This window comes from Carya illinoinensis, chromosome 15 (genome assembly GCF_018687715.1).
Source record: "Carya illinoinensis cultivar Pawnee chromosome 15, C.illinoinensisPawnee_v1, whole genome shotgun sequence".
Taxonomy (NCBI): domain Eukaryota; kingdom Viridiplantae; phylum Streptophyta; class Magnoliopsida; order Fagales; family Juglandaceae; genus Carya; species Carya illinoinensis.
The window spans coordinates 29,398,677-29,416,608 of NC_056766.1; the positions used below are offsets into that span (position 1 = coordinate 29,398,677).

The following is a 17,932-nucleotide window of genomic DNA, read 5'->3' on the forward strand; positions in this document are numbered from 1 at the left end:
TGGTCTCTCCAAACTTGACCCGGACTGAGAAGCAGAACTCATTTGCTATCATGGATATTGTATGTAAACGACCCCACAGATCAGTATGTTATAAGTATATATAACATAAACTGGTTAAGAACTGAAAATCAAACAGTAGATATGTGCATGGGATAAGAAATATAAACTGCAGTTTGAGAATGCCATGAAAACAAATAATCAAAGGAGTTTTTTCAAATCCCAAACAGGTTAAACAAAAAGATCTACAGAAATATCAATACACAAGTGTAAGCTGTATTATCAAATCCCAACATGCATATAGTGATATTATCAAAGCCCAATATATAAATACAGAGAGATATCACCATGGTTTATACATAAATACACAGAGATATTATCAAAGCCCAAATATGCATAAACAGAGAGACATCACCATGGTTTATACATAAATACACACAGAGAGATATTATCAAAGCCCAAATATGCATAAACAGATAGACATCACCATGAATTATACATAACTACACATCCAGTGATATTATCAAAGCCCAATATGCATAAACAGAGAGACATCACCATGGTTTATACATAAATACACACAGAGAGATATTATCAAAGCCCAAATATGCATAAACAGATAGACATCACCATGAATTATACATAACTACACATCCAGTGATATTATCAAAGCCCAATATGCATAAACAGAGAGACATCACCATGGATTATACATAACTACACATCCAGTGATATTATCAAATCCCAACATGCATACAGTGATATTATCAAAGCCCAATATATAAATACAGAGAGATATCACCATGGTTTATACATAAATACACAAAGAGATATTATCAAAGCCCAAATATGCATAAACAGAGAGATGTAAGGGGAAATACATAAATACACTACGAGATTATTGCACAAATACAGTAATATAAAATTAGCAAATAACCTGGACAGTTTCTGGATAAAGGTTTAGGGTTAGATCTAGGCTGCACAGAGTATTTTGGTTTCGGTCTTTGGGAAGAGTTAGGGAAATCGCGTTCGATTTGAGTTAGGGTTTTGCAAATGGTTAGGGTTAGGGTTAGGTTAGGGTAAGATCTGGGCTAGTTAGGGTTTGGGAAAAATTAGGGTTAGGGTAAGATCTGGGCTGGGAAAAATTAGGGTTAGGGTTTGGGAAGAATTAGGGTTAGGGTTACAATTTCGTGGTTAGGGCTAGGGTTTTGCAAATGGGAGAACCTCGGTCAACGCCGGCACTTCTCAGTCCGCCGGACTCGAGCTATCCTTCGGAGATCACGATGGACTCGAGAATCCGAAGGGACTGAATCGACGGAGGAGCGATACGGAATGTGAGATATCACAGAGAGAGAGGGAGAAGTAGAGGGAAACGAGAGAATGGAAACGATTGAAGGCAAACGAGAGAAGGAGAGAGAGAGCGAGAGGGAAAGGAGAGAAGGGACTGAATCGAGGGCAAACTGGAGAAGGAGAGAGAGAGCGAGAGGGAAATGAGAGGAGAGACTCAAACGAGACGGCGAACTGGAGAAGGAGAGAGAGAGAGCGAGAGGGAAATGAGGGAAGGGGAAGAATCGAGAGGGAAAACAGCTTCGTGGGGTCAAAACGTTGCGTCTTCGATTTAATCCACGTGGCCGATGGGGTCAAAACGGTGCGTCTTCGATTTAATCCACGTGGCCGAGCCGCTTACAAGCCGTTTACTCGAAACGACTGCATCCAGAGTTTTCCGATGGCAAAATATAACAATGGTTATCCAAAACTCAAGTGGTATCATAGCTCACAGTAGTGATTGGCATCCTTCAGTCTTTAATCAGTTGGTTCCTATTCATCAAGTACTCAAAAAATGCGATTTTGAAACACCTTGGATTAATGAGAATGCCTATCAAGCAAAAGACAACCAAGATTTTGAAATGGATGCGCCCAAATCAAGGATACACCAAACTTAATATTGATAGAAGTAGTCTCAAGAACTCTGCTCATAAAAATAGTCTTCTAAAAGACATCTTAAAGAGCATGTCGAATAGACCAAGTCGGGTTACAAGTTATTAGACGCAGATAGTGACTTTCTACCAAAGTTTTAAAAACCATTTCGTTCTAGCCAGAATTTGTCGTTCCAGAACAATAGCCGGCATGGTGGAAGTAAATATTCCATACTGGATCAAATTTAAGTCGTTTCGGTGTGTTTCGGTCCATTTCAGCCGGCTTCCGGTGTACCAGACGGAATACATATTTCGGTCTGAAAAGTAAACATCAGGGGCATGGCTGTGGCAGTTTTGTAATTAATGGGAAACTCCTGGTTTTTTCATAATTTTAGCATGAAAACCAGTGGCATGGTTGTGGCAATTTACTCGTCCGTCCTCTGCTACTTCTCCTGCCTTTTAGCAAAATTTCTTCTCCCCCAAACTCCACTATTGACATGCTATCAAAGCTTTTTGAGAAAAGATTCCGCATATTGCTACTCTGCCCGTGTGGGCTGTGGGGGGCTATGCCTCTGTGAACTCTAAGATTGTGTTCATCATTATCGTTCGATGAAATTCATCAAAGGCTCCAAAATCTGGAATTTTCTTGGGGTTCTCAAATCTTGAAATGAAGTTTCAAATTTCTTGGTCTGTGAAATGAAGTTTCAAATCTCGAAAGGAAGTTTCAAATTGGTTGTCGGCATCGGAAATCACAATTTGCTGCATCTCAAGTTTCTCAACGAAGAAGCAGACTCCAGTTTGGTTGCTTGAGTTGTATCTTCCGTGTTCTGGATAAAAGTAACCTTGTTTAGATATAATCCAATTCACTCACATGTAGCCGGTGTATATTAGTCATGTTGCTAAAAGATCCCTTCAAGCTCGTCCAGTAAACTTTTTTGGTTCAAGTTTGCTCAAGCCTCTCATAAGCCCAATTCAATTCAAAGATAGCTAAAGCCTCTCATAAGCCCAATTCAGTTCAAAGATAGCTAAAGCCTATCATAAGCCCAATTCAATTCAAGGAATGTGAACTGCTGGAACTATATGCTGCTGTTCTATGTTGTTTTTGGTCTTTTGTGAACTCCAGTAACTGTTGCTTGGACTCCAGTAATCTCTAATTTGTTGTAATGGGAGTGTGAATTATCTGTCATATTGGTGGTGTGTGGCTTTAAATGGTATATATATCACATCATAATTTAAGAGCCTCAACTGGTTTTCCTTTCTTAAATAACCCTAGATTTTGTTTTATTAGAGCACATTCCTACAAGTATATATAGCCATTTTCTTTGACCCGCAAAATATTTATTTTAACAAATTTAAATCATGATTTTCGACTTTAAATGGTATATATAGCACATGAGCTGGCACTACTAATTAAGAACTTTCACTGGTTTTTCTTTCTTAAATTAGTATAAAAACTATTTTATTCTCCTTTCTCAATTTGGTTATTGGACTGGAGCATAAAATTTTTTTTGATAGTTTGGACTGGAGCATATATATTGCCACAGGCTCACAGCCCACATGTATAGCCATTGTTCTTTGTCCAATAAACTAATATATACAGTTGGGTACTGGAATACATGCAATACTGATGTCTGGCTTTAAATGGTGTAGCACTGCATGAAAATGCAGCTTTTATCACTTGTATCTGTTGATCGAATAGACAGAGTTCTCAGTATTGCAAAGGTAGAATTTTATATTATTGTCATTTGACATTCTAAAAATAAGTATGCTGGTAAATCATTCATTACCATGACTCAAGCATGCTCCAAATATGTTGTGGATTGTTGTACACCTCACATATATATTTCAAAATTTAGAATTTTATATACCAAAACATTGGCATCCAAAACGACTATGCAAAGAAAATGAGTCAAATTGGAGTTTGGATGGGAAAGTTACAGTACTAAAACCATTTACTTTGCATAAATCGTAACCTTGTATAAATTAATTAACGATAAATAACACTCAGTTGTTGAGTCCTTTGATAGAATAAGAAGTTTTTGTGATACGTTTGGCGATTTCATGACTGTAGAGTGGTGAATGATAGGAGAAGTTGGAGATCAATATTCTACCTTGGCTAGCTAGCTAGATAGCAGCTAGCTGAATGGCCAGATTAGTTGATCATCAGAGGGTCCAGGTAAAATATCAATCTATATTCATATGATCAATTTAAATTAATTTTACATAAATGAACATTAACAGAAGCAGTACTTCATTATAGTGAGCCAAGTGCTCTATCCTGTCTAACTTTTTGGGGCTGAATGATGTTCAAGAGTTGACAGAAAAATTTTATTTTTGGTGGGGGGCCTAGCAAAATTAGGCTTTTTCCCCATGTTTTATGGGTGTGCCTTGTGAGTGTTAGATGGGGTAACTATCTACTCTTATGAAGGACTATTATATATATGGACCACATTTCCGTTCTAAATTATATATCTATTTGAAATATATAGATATATAATTTTTTTTTCTATGTGCAAAAGGGCTATGTGGAAAACTTTAGATTACCCATTATAATCTCAAAACCATTAATTATTAGTGTGTTTGGATAGATGGATCTGGGAGATTTAGATATTTTGAGTCTTGAAATTTCTAGAACTTTGGATTCGGATTGTTTAAAGAAGTATTCTAACAAAGATCATTTTCCAAGTTATTAGGTTTGGATTTTTAAACACGCTTTTGGTCAGCTAGGTAATTTTCATGTTTATACAGCATGCACTACCTTATAACTTGCCGTATTTAAGCATAAAGTGATGTGTTTTTTGCTTGTAATCTAATATGTTGATTCAATTCAGGTGCTTGCTTGAAGCGGGCAGAAAACATAAAATCAGAGTCAACACAATATCTGCTGGTACCTTGGCTCTTCCTTTCGTTCTTTCATTCAAAATGTTTCCTATCACAGTTCTTTGTATCTATCTTGTTGCCCACAGGAGGGTTTTTTATTGTTATTATTGAACCCTCACTAGTGTTCTCAATGCTCAACATGTGCCTAAGATGTAACTAGTTTCCATTTTCAGGTTGTTCATTCAATCACTGCATAGAAAATACTTACGTCTTTAGAATCCTCAATATTTATTCTCACTATATGGATTGGTCGGTCATTCTAGAGACCATTCTCCAGCACTCTCGACCCATCTTAAACTGACTCAATATTTTGAATGCTTCTTGCTGAGATTTTATCAGGCTAATCACATTTCCAGTATAGTGGATTCCACCCCCAGTATCTTTAAGTGGTTTATCATTGGAATGTTGAAGGGATCGGTGATAATTATATAGTGCGACTGTTGTTGATACACTAGAATATGTCTCTTTGAAGTTTTCTCGAGATGTCTTTTAGACTGGATTTCTGTTTTCGCTTTCCCATATACCGAGAAGAATATATATATATATATATTTTAGGCTATATCTTAAAATTCAAATGCACATAAAAAAAAGTACAAATAGAAGACGAGAACATAAATAAATAAGATAGATTAGTTTAACTTAATATAAGCAAATGAATCAACTTATGAATAAATTATACATGACGATTTTCACCACAAAACAAATGAACTTAGAAAAAAAAAACTACTGAATTTGGGAAAACATACTTCAACGGTTTCAAAACTAAATGGGTTTGAAATAATATAAATAAAGAATTGAAAATGAGAAAGCAAGGCCGAATATATTAATCGCTTCCACGTATAGTTCTTAATGTAGTGGAAAGACATCTATCTTTTTAAGAAATATGAACAGTAGATAAAGTATTGCACCTATCTCTCGAGTCAGAAGGGCCAAAGAAGCGTATAAATTTACCTAAACACCCTGAACGAACGTTGAAGGATGTGGTGGAAATTTACTTAAACAGACCGATTAAGCGGTCTATAGAAATCCCATGTTATATATTTCATTTTGCATCGCTCGACCTTTTGTACCTTTTCCTGATCTTGTTGCCATTTTCTCAATGCCATCTCAACTGCAAATGAAAATAAACTGCTTGCTGATTTCCGACGTGTTATGATAGTTTTCCATTTGTTTGTGCACTTATTTTAAAAAACGTGTCGAGTATTTTTCTTCCTGATTTTGTTGCATCTTTTAGTTTTTTAGAGGACGTGTTGAATGTGTATATGTATGTATTATTTAGGCCCTACTAACGTCTATTTGTGAATCACTACACATCGGGTTTAAATTATTTATAATGAGTAATGCTATATAAATTTTTTGAAAATGAATAGGGTTTATTATTAAAAAATTAGTTATTTTTCATGTGGATCTTATATTTACTCACTTTTTTCAAAATAATTGTGTGGCGCTTGTGCATTCCTTGATTATAAATATCATTTATCTTATAATTTTCTGAATGAGTATTCAAATTTTTATAATTAAGTCTGCTTGTGTTTTTACAATCAATTTATATATTCGAAACTAGTTTAACCAATCAAAAGTTGACACATGACATATAAATGGCATGTCAACACCCTTATAAAAAAAGAAAAAAAAATTAACAGGAAATCTGAAAATTAGAATAAAAATCTATTTAAAAAGTCTATAAAATAAAGCTAAATATTTTTTAGGGTAAATATTTCTTCGTGATTGTTTGCTTGGAAAAGTGGATTCATGGTGCCAGAAGTTGTTCGTCGTAAGTTTGAGAATTTGCTTTGCTTAGGGACCTTCGGTACTGTACATTTTCAACTTTTGAATTTTAGAAAATGATTTGTATGGAGTCTAGGGTGTGCAAGCCCTTCTCATTAACAAAAGTAGGACCACATGAAAAAATTTACTCTTTTCATGATGATCCTATATTTTCTAACGACCCTATAGAGGACTTGCACATCTTAAATATGTATCGATCACTACTCTTTTAACTTTTGGTTAAGGAGGATGAACATTGATTCCAAGTCGCTTATCATAAAATCATTGGTCAAGGTTGTCTAAAGTTTGACAATACACGTTAAACGTGTTTTGTGTGAACACTAAGGGCAATATGCATCATGTTGTTTGGGAAACACACTTCATTTCATCTCACCATATATATCTCAAAATTTTTCATAATTTTCTTCCCAAGCATCACTCAAATACAAATATTTTTTAATTTTAAATTTTTAAATTTGTTATCTAATCATTACCTAATTATTATAATTTTAATAAACTTCTAAACAAAACACAAAAAATAATTCGATTTTTTTAAATCATAAAAGAAAAATAATATTTTAACAATATTTTAATTTTATGATATTCTTATTCAACTTTTTGTCTTTCATTTCTCAAAACCTAATAAAACATCTTAACTCAAGTCATTTCATTATTATTCACAAACAATTTCAACACTATATATTTATAGATTTCTCATGTCATATCATTCTCCAAGTATCCCCTAAGGGTCAGTTTGGCAGCACAATTGTTTTTAAGTATTCTTTGATATTTTTTAGGATATTTCCTACCCAATCATCACTTAAAGACAACACTTTTCAATTTCAAATATTCAACTTTTTCATTTAATGTTACAACTTTCTCACACTCCCAAACAAAACACAAAAAAATATTATTATTTTTTAATTTCAAAACAAAAATAATATTAAAAAATTACGTTTAAATAATTTTTAACTTTATAATATTTTTATTAAGCTTTTTTCTTTTTTTTGCTCATTTTTCAAAAGCCAATAAAGCATTTTAAATTAAATTATTATTTTACTTCTATTTATAGATATATTAAGATATTTACAAATATACTATTCACAAATTTACTGAGATATTCACTATACTGATATTATACAAGGAGATTGGTCAAAGGAGAGACATATTAATTAATGTTGAATGATTGAGTGTGGTCCTCTTCTTGATTAGCTGGCTTGTGTTTGTTTTTATCTGGAGAGAAATGAACAGTAGGTACTTGGAGCATCTGTTTTTCCTTTTCAAGTGGACAGCGATCTCTCTATTTCAGCTAAAATAAATAGATAGTGTTTATTTATGTAAGATATAGGGTGTTTGTCATTTCTTCTATCAATGGACTCGTTTTTTAATTCAGAGACCAAAAAGGTATCAACGGCTCAATACAAATTGAGATTTAAAGTAAAATTTAAGTTAATCATTTGTAATTATAATATAATAAAATATAAATTATTATATAAAATATTTTTAAAATTTTCAATAAACTGATATTTTATTTAAAATATTTAAATAAATTTTTTTTGAATTTATATTGAATACTACAACTTAAAATAAGGTCTCAATGTAAATTTAGCACCTCAATTTAGCAAGATCTTAAAAAATCATTTAAAATATAAATAATTCATTGTATTAAATATTACATTTAGTATTATGGGGCCTTGTACACATTGAAAAATAAAAAAATTTATTTAAAATTTTATATGATGAAATGGTTTTTTTTTTTAAACAATTAAGAAAAAATACCTTATTTTTAATTTTGAGAGCCTTACAGTGGGTAGGGGCCTTAGATAATGGCCTAACTAGCCTTACCATTGAGCCAGCTCTGAAATGCCTCATATAATTTTACACTAAATAGAAACACTCGGGCTATTTAATTGAATAAAAAATAAAGAAAAAAGTAGTTTTAAGACAGGAAGGAGGAGGACAAACAAGAGAGGCACAAGAATCAATCAAGTTCAATGATTCATTCGTTGCTTTAGCAATACAAAAGAATAAAGATTATGTTTAATTGGATCCCTTGCATGGTAACCCAACATGTGTATGTAATGGTAGAAGTAAAAGGTTGACCCAATTTTTTGTTATAAAAAAACAAAGCCATGGGTCTCCGAACATTTTAAGGAGAGCATCACATTTTAAAATTATTATTTTTATATAATAAAAATATTATCAACACAGAGATTACACAAAAGTAAATTAATAAATTGACATTTTATGTGATTTCATAAAACTATTTTATAATATAAATAATTTTATAATATGAGGTATTACATCAAACTATGTTACTTTATTTGGTACAAATGTTTTCCATGGAGTCATTGTATAGACAGACTAAAATGGTAATAAATATTATTTTTTTAAGTGAATTAGGATAACAAAAAGTGAGACAAATTTTCTTATACCTAAAGCACAAAACCAGGAATCCTAGGATGTATCATGTATCTCCTCCTTTGAAAGGGACGTTGGTCTCTTTTGGTCTCCGAACCTTTTGACGCTTGACGCATAGCCCAACAACATCTTTGCTTTTAATATTTAAGGGTTTTTTCTCCTAGGCTTTTATGTTAGTTTGATTGTGTACATTGAATGATACAAGAATCGTCTTGGAGAGGACACAAGCCTTGGCCAACGTATTGGAAACACCGTGTTGAGTAGAGAAGGCTGGAAGATGACACCAAATTGTAAACCTTTTATTTATTTATAGTTGTTTATTATATGTACGTAGGCTCATCAATTGTTCACTTGATCCAACGTTTCTCATTCTTTTGATGCAACACCTGATCCATTGTAGTTCGTTCATTATATATGACTATTATGGCTCATTGGTAAGTGGACCACAAAAATGAATTAATTGGTAAGTGAGTTCATATTTAAACATCTTAAAAGCAATGCCCAAAAGTTTAGCAATTTTCTATGATTTTTTGTTTGTTTCTCGAGGAAATTCCGATGCATAGAATTCCTTTCTATCTTGATTTAAAATTCCTTTCTATTTCTGTTAAAAGAATCAAAATCTATCATACTTATATAATAGTAAGTATTTTGTCCTCTGTTCCACTGGCAAATTTGGTATTTCATACTAGAATGGCTTACAATGAAATTCAAAGATTTTTCTTACTCAAAAGAATATATTTAAATATTGAAAAACAATTTATTATCTTGTAATTTTGTTTTGTTTCAAGTCTTGACGTTTTTGTTCTGAGAATAAAGATACCATTAAGGTCGCTTTACAACAAGTTTATAAGTAGCTAACATGGCAACCTATGGCCTAACATAGGCTATTGCGCCATTTATAAAAGTGGTGAAAACCATGAGCCATACAACCCATGGACTTCCATGTGAAGGGGGTGGTGAGATGGTTGATTGATCTCCCATCAACTACTATTTGGGGCTAACATGGACAGTGAAAATACATTCATGGAAGTGCAGAAACTTCCTCAAGAAGCCTTGCATAGGTGGAGCTTTTCGGTAGGCCTTAGTGGGCTTTAACCAATTGGGTTTCATTTGGGGTTTCAATAGGGTTTGATTTGGGGTTTCGGTTTCTAATAAGCCCAAATCTAATTTTCCAGGGTCAATTGAAAATACTATGGTATAAAAGAATGGATAAGGGTTTAGTGACATGAATTTGATTAGTTAATAGCATGTGAAAATGATTTAATCAAGTAATTAAATACTAAGCTAAAACCAACTATCATTTAGGGTTTGGGGTAATCATTTGGGGTTTGGGGAAAAAGTTTAGGGTTTCAGTTTTCACCAAGGTTTTGGGGTTTCAATTGGATTTCAAGTATTTGTGATTTCACTAAGGTTGAAACCTTCTTTGGTTAGGCACAAAATGGATGGCTGAATGGAATAGTGTTTGGCTTAGGTGGCATGATCACAAAACTTGATTTTTCCTTCCTTTTATTCACATTTCCATCTCATAGTTCCTCTTGAAGCCAAGTGTCCTATACTATTCATCAAATGTGACTAAGATCTTACCATTTGTCCAAATAAAACTTCTCTCAACTGATTTGGACAATCCACACTATGATTTGGAAATGACTAGAATACATGATAACATTGGTGTTACTATTTCTACCGAAAATTGTGAAAATAACTTTGTATTATAAAATCCTAAATAATACTACGAAACTGAAGTGCACTTCGTTTAATGAATTTCAACAACTCCTAAGTGCATCAAACAAATCAAAATGCGTTTTCGAACATTTGTTATCCAGAAAATGAAAAATCATTTTATTACACCGTAAATCCTAAATATTAATTTGAGACTAGTGGCACAGATCGTTTCTCATTCTCAGACTCCTAAGTACCCTAAATAAATAGAATCACATTTCTGACATCTAAGTGGGCTAGAAACTAACTATACTAACAGATTAAAACCGACCTACTTGCTCGATTCGTGAGACGTTTCCAAGATTTTCACGACATTCCTAAAACCTAAAAAAGTTCACCCACTGAATTTATGGCTGGTTATTACAACACATGTGTAAAAATAATCACAGTGGAAAGAATTGATGTATATGTCATACTAAAATATCAGTATTAGAGAAATAAACTTAACACATCAACTTATCCATAAGTCACATCTCCTCAATAGTTAGGATATAGAAACCATAACCATTCATCAACTAGCTTGAATAAGTAAACGTAATCAATACAACAAGATAAAAGCCCAAAATAGGGACAGGCCCCCATACTAATTCTCAAGCTGCATTGAATCCTCTTGCTCAAAATCAACCTTGTTCCCTACTACTGCATCAAAATCTAGGACTACCATGGTGAGATTTGGAGAAAATTTCAATAAGCTATAAATCAGGACAAAACTAATAATGCAAGTAAATGGTGATTAATAAGTATAAACTTCGGAGAATATAAGAATAAACTCATACATACCAAGGTGAAAGCCTTTGAGCAAGTTTATTAATGTGTGTACCATGGTTCTCCTTAGAATTACTGTACACACACCCTAGCTCTGTTCACCACACTACGGGTAACAACCACATGTGAGACTTCATTACAAGCAACTTTAGCTTCACTCCCCGTACTTGAACACGGCGTCCTATAGCCTCCACCACCCGAGTGGCCACAATTTTGACCCAAATGAATTATTATCTAGCTCAAACCCATTGTCACCCAACAACAACCCAAAGGGTGTCACTTAATTTTTAGACGCTCTTGAGTAACCGGTGAAGCTCCACTGAGATAATACCACATCCTAACTTGAAGTCATGATTAGGAGTACAACGTGCTAAGGATCCGAAACCTCCAAGTGTCGCGACCAAACGTGGACGCTGAGACCCTGAGAGGTATGCATACAAAGTTGCGTTGTACCCTGCTATGTTCTCTGATGGTTTGCAGTTGCCATTTGGTCGCCCTATTCGTGACGTGTTGGACAAGGCGGGCTTGGCCCTGGCACAGCTCCATCCTAACTCGTGGAAGATTCTCGTGAGTTGCTGCATCATTTGGCGGTGTGCCCTGGAAGAAGTGGGGGCTGAGTGGCCGAACCACACTGGTCGAGAATTCTTCCTTACCCATAGTGTCTTGAAGAGGGATGAGAATGCTTGTAGATTATGCTCCATCATACAGGCTTTGGCTCGCCTAGAACCGAAGTACGAGAAATGAACCTAGTTGTCTAGGTGCTTCTTTTTCGTGTCAGGCAACGAGTGGGAATACCCACCCGGGCAAGCCTCTAGGTAGGATTTCTTGATTCGAGCAACTAGGGGCTCATGTAAGAGGAAGAGATCATGAAGTTCTCGGCAACCCCGCAAAATGCCCAACTCCTCGAGGTTGTACGGGCCTAGGCAGGCACACACGTGGCCAAAGTTTATACTGAAGCTTTGCTTACCACCAACAACTTGTGCCAATACCTACCTCCTCACACTTCATTGCACCGTCTAGGAAGCATGATCCCTCTGAGCCAACTTGTTGTCCAGGGTCTAAGCGTTCCCCTAACCCACAGTAAAGGGAAAGGGGACGAAACCGAAGAGGAGTTCACCAATCTAGCCAGATTTCGAGGACAACATCATTCGCCCCTAGCATAGTCTTCAAGGGGGGTCTTCATTCAGTGGCCTGCTCCGCCTCTGACTAGGAGGGAGGTGATTCCAGCGATATCAAGTCATGCCGTGCCGTCACTTGTTCCCCAAGGTTAGGGGGTCAACTCGCTTCAACAGGTCTGCAGTACATTTTTTTCACCTAGCCCGAGCTAGCCTATGAGGGCTTCGAGCATCCTTTCCTCTACCCCACCGGGTGCTAGCAACACCTCCAGGCTTTGGCAGGGCAGATAACATCTTGCAGTGCTATTCTCTGATGCTTCTAGAAATCATCCTCCTCACGAATCGTAGGGTGCATCTCCTTATGTGCCTAAAGTAAGCCCCTTTGAAGCTGAGGACCTTTTCAATCCTACGTCTGCGCCTAGTTCCCCTTCTGCCCACCCCCACGAGCCCGCTTTCGCCAAGGCCAGGGAGGAGATTGCATGGGCCAAGGAGGTTTTGGTCACGAAGCAGGTTCAGTCCCCCAGATAATGGGGGCAAGTGCCAGGGACAGCATGGGCAAGGAACTCATTGATGCCCTTGGGGTTCTTCCTACTGCCATTATTACGGTCCCGACATTGACGGATGTTTGGGCCAAAGTGGCTCCCGTTGGGCCAGGAGCTGGTCCAAGAGTCCCTCCAAGTGAAGGGGCCACAGTCTAGGGTCCTCCCGTAGAGGGGGGCACGCCTCAACCAGGAGCTGTGGGGGATCGCGTTGATAGCCCAAGGCTTGCGAGAGGTCTTCTTACAAGTCTGCCTCATAATATTACTCTATAGCTCATTTCCTTTTCCTTTCAGCCTTCTATTGTTTCCCTCACGATCTTGATTAGGATTCTCCATGGCAAGGCTTAGATCAGCTGGCAACATTCATTGTGGATGGCCAAAAGGGACTGGAGGCCAAGAATCAGGAGTCTCAATCTATGGTTCGCTTGGCCTTGCGTCATGCCAAAACAACGAGGGAGCCCATGTAGGAGTTAAAAGACTCCCTCGCTAACCTACACAACAGCCTTCATCAACACGAGATTGACCTGGACAAGTCTCTGGAGGAGGCCATCTTATGCCAGTGGGACACCGCGCTCTAGTTGGCTGCAAGGGACAACCTCCAGGAGTCGTTTAACCACCAGTCGGAGGAGCTCAAAGAGCTTAAAGTCGCGAACTTGGAGCTAAGCAATAGGGGTGTAATAGGTCCAGTTTTGGAAAAAAATTTAAGACCAAACCGGTATGCACCGGTTTTGCATTTTTCAAAACCAATTACGCTCCGGTTACCCTCCTAAACCAGTACTCCGATTTTACCCGTTTCCGGTCAAATTCGGTCCGATTTTTCGATTTTAATGTACTATATTATATAATATATAACATAGTATATTGTAGTATATAATACTATAGTGAGAATATATTGTAGTATATTATAATATATATTATAATTGTATTATAGACTATAATGATATAGTATAATATATAATAATGTAGTGATATATTATAGTATATTATAATATATAGTGATATAGTATTAGTATAACTATTAATACAATAAACAAAATAATATAAGATTTTAAAGTTTAATATTATATTAATTAGTAATTTATCATATAATACAAAACTAATTTATATATAATTATATATTATATATAAAAATTATATACAATTGAAAAAATTAAAATATATATATATGAACCGGTCCGGTTTTAGAAAAAGAAAAATCAGAACCGAACCGATTTTAACTAGTTTTAAGAAAAATAAAACCAGTACCAGACCGAACCAAACTCGGTCCGGTCTGATCTGATTTACCGATTTACCGGTTTTTTTTTTTACACCCCTACTAAGCAAGTAGTGTGACTCAATCAATGGATCCCACAAGTAGACAGAGGATAAGTTCTTGGAATTTTTGAAATCCCATACGAAGAGGAGGAAGTCCCTCAAAGCCACCAAGCAAAAGCTAAAGGAGTTGAAGTCCACGAAGGCCGAAGTAGACGCATCTCTCCAACAAATGTGCCAAGAGCTATCGAACGTCTGTCAGGTTTGTGATGAGGCGTGGTGCAACAATTATTCTGTGGATAGAAAAGGTTGACCAACCACTTGCTGTCGAACCCAAGGAGCTATTTACAATCCGAGCCTCTCTAGCCCAGGCCCCGAGGCATTGGAGGCGGGGGCTTGCATAGGGAAGAACCTAATTCTGAGTGCCTTTTTGGATTACCCCCCCGGGCTGGTAACGGATTTGGATGCCTAGAGGTGGGTCCTGCCAACTCCGAGGGGGGCTTTGAGACCCCTTTAGCTTGATCCTATATTTCTTTCTTTCTTTGTCAATTTGATATAAAGTGTTCTTGTTTTATGATCTCTTGATGTGTGGACCCCTGATTATTATCAATGAATCTATTTGCCTTCGTACTCCCTCTGTTTTGTTCTTTGTTGCCACGCGCTTTGTTTTGTCTTTCTTTTCCTTTGGCTTTGCAATTGTTTCATCGTGTTCCTCTTGTGTTTTCCTTTCTTTGTAGACCAGCTTGTCAAGAGTTTCCACTTGCCCAGTCTACTATGGTTTGAGGCACCCCCTCCTCGAGAAAGAAAAGGGGGGCTTGCTCTTTGGACTTTTGGCACGTGGTAGTCTTGGGCTTTCTGCTGGGCCTGTTTGGCAGTCAATGAGTCGTGCGTGGGTTTCAGTGTGCCTTGGTCAATTAGACATCAATGTTCGCCCGTTGTGCTCCCCTTGTATTAATGGTGCCAAGTGGCATTCATGGAGGGTGTCGCAGGATTCACGTAATGTTGGACGCGAGATTTGCGTCAGATTTGATGGGGGCTACAGGATATTCACGTTCCCAAGATCTTAGGGAGCAGACCTTCACAAAGTGCCTATATAAGTCTCCATTTATTATTAGTATTGACCATATCTCCCTTCTTGCCCCCCCCCAACATCCACGACTCTCTTGTTTTCCTTGAGTGGGTTCTGTTCCAAAAATTATTATCACCAATTGACTACATGCGGTACACTATATATAGATCTATGAGATAAGCTAAGAATTATTATCATCCAACCAGCATGTCATGAAACTCACGTGCCACCAATGTGGTGTGTGAGCTCTACAAGCCACCATGACTCCCCCACTCCAATAATCACAAGTACGGCACATATAGATTCTTTGGTTTCAAACTTCAAAATGTGTCTCACCCCATGGCCACCTCATCCCCACCATTAATGTGTGAGCCTCATGTGCCAAGATCTATCTTTCCAAGATCTATCTTTATCACCATAATTAGGATAAGAAAATTCATGGTTCTAATGATGAAGTTAGCTTCTATTGCATGATTTGGTTTTGCATATTTTGTCTCAAAAGTTGTACTATGTTGTAAGTTGAGAACTTGTTTGCTTCTGATCAGCAACAATTTGTCTAGTATTATGATCACCACCCACTAAGACAAAGTACTAACGTGACATTTCTTTCTTACGTGTGCACGAGCAAGTAGTACATATGTGGCTGTAACTTAATGACCATCATTACAAGTGCATGGGCAGGTATTAACTATGTTATTAATCATTACTCGTAATTTTAATTTTTATAAATTTATAACTAATAGTGAGATGGACTTAAACATTCTCCCATGATTTTAGCGATAAGAGTCAAGAGGGAGTTCGATCCAGTCCCGGGAGGTTTTGTGGACAGGACCGGACCTATTCGGTTCAGGGTTTTTCCACCCTGGACCGAACTGAACTTCCTAAAGACCAGGCCAGTCCGGTCCCATTCAAGACGGTCTAGTCCAATCTGTTCAGTCCACCCTGGACCTTCTTCTTTTTTTTAATCCAATGTCATTTTGTTTAATACTTATGTAATTATATCGTAATATATTTAATATATATACATATAGTATACCATTATATATATTAATATATATATTTGTAATACACTAATACTATTAGTCTAGTAGTATATAGTAAATTAGTAATAGTTATTAACTTATTTACTATAGCTAATAATACACTAGTACTAATACTATAACTAATAACTATATATAATAATAGTAATACTATATTCAATATACTAGTATTACCATATCTCTTCAAACTCCATACATTTATTAATACTTTATGTAATACTATATTAAATAGTAGTAATACTCTTATTACTAATACTCGATGTATATATATTAAATTCTATATTACTAATACTCTATGTAGTTATAGTGATTTAATACTAACATATTAAATATTAAGTTAACTATATTAGTACTATTATAAATTTATACATATATGATATATTATAATTTATACTATAACTCTTATAATATGTTAATATATTAATATATACTAGTACTATATATTAGAGTTATACATTAAAGAATATAATAATATATTCATACTAAATATATATAGTTATACTTATAGTGATTTAGTTATTAACTTATTATGATTAGTATAACTATATAAATTATAATAGTATTAGACTATTAAGATAGTGCGCAAGACTGCTTATTTGCGATCAGTTAATTTCAACGAAATGACTATTTTCAACTAAAATTGGTTACAAATAGTCTTTTGGTTGCAATAAATTTGTTACAAAAGCCCGATTTTCTTGTAGCTATATATTAGTAATATTAATTATGGTGAATCAGTTATTTAGTATAACTATATAAGTATTAATTATAGTGATTAGTATAACTATATAAATTATATTATAGTGATAATTAAATTATAGTGATAAGTATATTGTATAACTATACATAGTATTAATTATAGTGATTAGTATAACCATATAAATTATATAAAAGTATATTAGTATTAATAGTAGACTATTAGTATAACTATATATTAGTATTAGTTATAGTGATTTGGTATAACTATATTAGTATAAGTATAACTACAATCTATATTAGACTATTAATATTTTTTTTATACCATATATAATTATATAATTAATTATATACAACTATTATATAAATAATATCTATAAATAATAATAATAAATTTAATTTCCATTCGGTCAGGTCCTAGTCCAGGATAATTATATAATTAATTATATATAACTATTATATAAATAATAATTATTTTTTTTTAATTTCCATTCAGTCCGGTCCGGTCCGGGGTGAAAAATCCATAGACCAAGATCGGACCAAATGAGTTTGATCTCTTGAAAATTGGACCAGACTGGTCTAGACCCAATTCGGTCCAGTCCGGTTAGTTTCTCCTGTCCAGACCGGTCGATTCTTAGCCCTAGACCGTAAAAGTGAGTTGAGATCAAACGAGGGACGGTTGAGAGAGTTGTTTTTAAACTTTGTTTTGTTGGAAGATGCTATCATTAAGAGTTCCAATAAAAAAATGGCCAGCATTTAT

The 17,932-nt window shown here is 35.2% G+C and overlaps 1 protein-coding gene and 1 long non-coding RNA gene across 2 annotated transcripts in view; one reads left to right on the top strand and one right to left on the bottom strand.

Moving 5' to 3' along the window:
* LOC122295985 (receptor-like protein 15) overlaps window positions 1–17,932 on the bottom strand; it is a 72,471-nt gene that overhangs the window by 50,319 nt on the left and 4,220 nt on the right. The window lies entirely within an intron of this gene.
* On the top strand, window positions 4,037–5,072 carry LOC122295988. Its single transcript, XR_006238345.1, has 2 exons — window positions 4,037–4,089; window positions 4,745–5,072. It is a non-coding gene; the product is annotated as an uncharacterized LOC122295988 (long non-coding RNA).